We start from the raw sequence: 5000 nt of genomic DNA, 5'->3' as shown, positions 1-5000 counted from the left end.
CAATTTGGTGCTATTCTAGGAAATTTGTTTGGGGAAGCCTAGCTACGCGTGTCGCACGTTGCATGGTCGTCGATCAGAGGCATGCAAAAGCACCTATCTAGGGGACTTACTTTACGTTCTAGTAGCAAGTTCGATTTTCCGGTCTAGCACGGCAGTACGCCTGCATGCATACACTCCATGTACCAAAAATGTATCAACCTAGGCGTTGCTCAGTAGCTTTTGGCGGCACATGTAAAAAGTACTCGAGTTCAGATTCTTGGAACTTTGCGTATTGTTCAAAACTTATAACGAAAACTAAATTATAAATGGGTAAAAGGCTAGGCGTTTCTCAGTAGCTTTTGGCGCCACGTGGCAAAAGTATTCGAGTTCAGATTTCTGGGACTTAGCGTATTTTTCAAACCTGATAATGAAAATTGAAGTACAAATGGGGCATAAGCTAGGCGTTGCCTAGTTACTTTTTTCGCCACATGGAGGAAGTAGTCGAGCTCCAATTTCTGGGACGTAGCGTATTTTTCAATCATAATAAACCGAATCAAACATAAAAATCATGAAACTTACACCACGTCCCTAGGTTGTGCACAAAACGTAACGATATAGTGCCGGCGAGGTTAGAGGTGCACCAAAATTGTGTACCGATTAGGAAAAGTACTCTATGTTGCTATGACTTGGGTAAAAAGTGTTGATTAACTGCTGGTTACGATAGACAGTTGCTTATCGTACACATCGCAAACGAACACCCCTTAGTGAGCAGTAGCAGAAGTCGATGGAACAAAGCGAATGCATTACAAACTGATCAAGTAAAATAAGGAACGCTACGTACTAGGACTTCTTTCCAAGAATGGTGTCCGCGACGGGAGGGCAAGCGTCCTTCCCAGGTTTCCCTAGTAAACCTTGTATGGTAAACATACCCAAGCGTGTCCGTAAGCACGCAACGATAGTCACGAACGAGCACATACCTAGGGAAAGTACTCTACGTACTAGGACTTCTGTCCAAGAATGGTGTCCGCGACGGTCGGGCACTGTGACGCAATTACCAAATCCTAGAATCGTACAAGCAGTGTGTACAAACATAAACATTAACGCGTTCGCTCGGGCTGCGCCGTCCGTGTTGAACACAAATGCGGGTGATTATATGAGTGGATGGACAAAAACATGCGTGGCGAAGACAATTTTCTGCACGATGTGCACATAGCTCATTTCGTCGTCCCGGGCGAATGGAAAAACACAAAAATCTCGAGTATCTTTCTAGGTTTCTGTTATAAAAGGGCAGGCCAAAAGGTGACCGGTTGAGATGAGCATTTTAAGCATGCAAGCACTTAATTGCAACTTTTCCTACAAAAACTAGGTACGTACACGTAGATTGTATCAACATGGACATCCATGATTGCGTACGCCCGGGCTGCGCCCTCCGTGTTGTACTTTCCCTGATTGGTACACAATTTTGGTGCAAGTGTACCAACATCGACATCTATGAACGCGTACGCTCGAGCTGCACCCTCCGTCTTGTACTTTCCCTGATCGGTACACAGTTTTGGTGCACGGCTATCCCGAAAGGCAACTTGTACCAACATCGACATCCATGAACGCGTACGTAGCGTACTTTCCCTGATCGGTACACAATGTTGGTGCACGGCATAGGAAATGGGCTTAAAATGGTCAAACTCAATCCATTTCCACTAAAGATATTCAATAACAGCTGTGCCGATGAAGTAGGGCACGATGCAAGTCAATGTTATTTAATGAATTACATGTTCACCATACATTTCAGTACAAAATTGCTCGGTCAGACCTACAAAGTGCTATATCTCGAATACTAAACGTCGCAGATGGGTGTCGTAGAACAATTTTAAGTTCGTCTAACGATTCTACATCCGATTCTGGATAGTGGTTTTTCGACCACTTTTCAACATTTTGTGACACCCCGAACCTAGGGGCAGCTCCCTAGCTTTTTTCAAAAATGTGCACCGAACGGGCCAGAGAGCTCGAGTAGTCGAAAAATTTTTTTTTGCTAAAACCCCTCAAAACGTGTAAGGAACGCACCCTAGATGATGAAAAGTGAAACCAGAATGTCAATCGACAACATGCCCGGGGGTACAAATTTGCTCTACGCGTCCCTAGGTAGGGTACTTTTTCATACAAACATCAAAGTGTACGGTGCACAAAGTGCGCGGAACAAAAATTGCTCGGTCAGACCTACAAAGTGCTATATCTCGAATACTAAACGTCGCAGATGGGTGTCGTAGAACAATTTTAAGTTCGTCTAACGATTCTACATCCGATTCTGGATAGTGGTTTTTCGACCACTTTTCAACATTTTGTGACACCCCGAACCTAGGGGCAGCTCCCTAGCTTTTTTCAAAAATGTGCACCGAACGGGCCAGAGAGCTCGAGTAGTCGAAAAATTTTTTTTTGCTAAAACCCCTCAAAACGTGTCAGGAACGCACCCTAGATGATGAAAAGTGAAACCAGAACGTGAAACGACAACTTTGTTGGGGGTACAGTATCGGACAGAATGATAGGACCCTAGTTTTTTCAACGCACCGTACACTTTTTTTGCCACGTTACTTGTGTTTGTGTGTGTGTGTGTGTGTGTGTGTGTGTGTGTGTGTGTGTGTGTGTGTGTGTGTGTGTGTGTGTGTGTGTGTGTGCGAGTCTGTGTGTGTGTGTGCGAGTGCGCGGGTTTTTGTCTGAAGAAACGTAGCTTGACATGGTTTCATATTGCATTGAAAGCTTTCTGTTTATGTGTGTTATCATGTGAAACAGCGTGCGTTCACACTTGGATAAATGCTAAAGTTTGCATAGACAGCAGCGCTTGTTCCCCGGACGAGAACGCAGGTGTGCTGTTTCATGAATGTGAATACGACACCGGTGCGAAATGAAAACGCGCACAATAGCAATGAACTCGGCATTCCCTCACAGGTGTTTCTCCAGTGCACGCCATTGAAAGGCCTGCGTGCATCTTTGCGTTGAACGTTGTGTGCGCATGGGAAACTTTGTGTGTGCATTGAGCAAGCGCGCAGGTGTTCTTTTCAATGGGCGTTTTGTTTCATGAGCGCGGCAGTATTCTGTTCTGGTTTTGAATGGATACATGCTCACTCGCTTACTCATTGATTGTTTTTATCCATACGCTTTTTTGCTGCTCGACAACGATGTGATTCATCGCGTATAAAAGCAGAACGCAGGCAGTGCACGGCATCAGTCGTGTCCAAGTTTTTAACCAGTGTGTTCTTGACGGTCTAAGCAAGCAATTTTTATTACAATGGGTCGAGGTAAACATTGTACCGATTATCAGCGCCATATCATTAAGCGAATGGCGGCTGCTGGCATTAAGCGCAGAACGATCGAGTTCGTGATGGAACGATCGCGCACTTTTGTGGCGAACGCGCTTCGGACAACCGAAACGCGCAAGTCACCCGGACGTCCTCGGAAGACCACGGCGGAGGAAGACCGTAAGATTGTTAACATATCGAAGAAACATCCGTTTAGCTCGGCACCAGAGATCCGAGGCAGACTGAAATTGGCGGTGACGCCGAGAACAGTTCAGCGAAGATTGGTCAGTGCCGGGCTACTCGCGCGAGTGCCACGCAAAGTGCCCAATTTAACACCTGCGCATAAAAACGCACGGGTGTTATTTGCAATTGAGCACATGTTCTTTGATGAAGAGGATTGGCGCAGGGTTTTGTGGTCAGACGAGTCAAAATTCAATCGACAGGGGTCGGACGGACGTAGGTTGGTTCGGCGCCCTGTTAATTGTGCTCTTGATCCGAAGTACTGCTTCAAAACTTTCAAGCATGGCGGTGGTAGTCTCATGGTGTGGGGATGCTTCTCCTACTATGGGATGGGTCCGTTGGTTCGAATCCACGGTAATTTAAATCGGTTTGGGTATCGAGATATTCTTGATACTCATTTGCTATCACACGCTAGGAAAAACCTTCCTCGGTCTTGGATGTTTATGCAAGACAACGATTCTAAGCATACTTCCGGGACTGTCCAAACTTGGCTTGCTGACAACAATGTCAAAACAATGAAGTGGCCAGCCCTTAGCCCGGATCTCAATCCCATTGAGAACCTCTGGGCAATTTTCAAGAAGAGGCTGGGTAAAAACATACCGGAAGATCTGGATCATCTCTTCGATCACATGCAAGAGGTGTGGAGCAAAATTCCACCTGAAACGATCCAGAATCTGGTGATGTCGATGCGTCAACGCATGATTAATGTCATCGTGGGCGACGGCAATAAGATCAAAAACTGAGCTTATTGCATTTTTGAATAGGGATCACTGCTCGCGAGGGCGGTGGTCCTGCAAATTACAACAAAAACCTAACCCAAAACACAAAAAAACTACTGACAAATCTATCCGAAACGACCTACTTGTGAAACAAACACACACATCAATACACATTCAAACATACATACACACACACACACACATGCACACACACACATACACACACACACAAACACAAACACATACAAACCACACATAAACTTGACCCAACGGGTGCATGGTGCGTTAAAAAACCAATGCCCTATCTTTCTGTCCGATACTGTACCCTTTTTACTCTACGGGCCACTAGCTTAGGCGCGCCAACAGCGCTTTCCTCTCGGGTTCCCATTTTTTGCCCTCCTGGGATTATGATCATTTACTCATTGCCTACTATAGGGAAGGTACCTTGCTCCGAGGTCAAAAATGAAGATTTCACCAAATCGTAGTTTTAACCTCTATTTAGTCGTAGGAGCATGGTTTGCAGTGTCCGTGGGTCATATAAGCCCCCGTTTGGGTCATACGTCCCCTCCCCGATGAAAATCGTCATATGACTATAGGCCGAACTTATGAAGCAAAAGTGGTGTCTGGTGGGTTCTGCCGATGATCTTAACCTATGATTTTGAGTTTCCACTCTTTCAAAACGTTTCCTGGAGCAGTACATCACGGGTCTACGGACCCAAAGACTTCGTTGCGATGGTTTCAAGCATAAAAGTTGTAACAGTTAAGGGTTTTT

Source organism: Anopheles coluzzii (assembly GCF_943734685.1).
Source record: "Anopheles coluzzii chromosome X unlocalized genomic scaffold, AcolN3 X_unloc_50, whole genome shotgun sequence".
NCBI classification, from domain to species: Eukaryota; Metazoa; Arthropoda; class Insecta; order Diptera; family Culicidae; genus Anopheles; species Anopheles coluzzii.
This window is presented reverse-complemented; position numbering follows the sequence as displayed.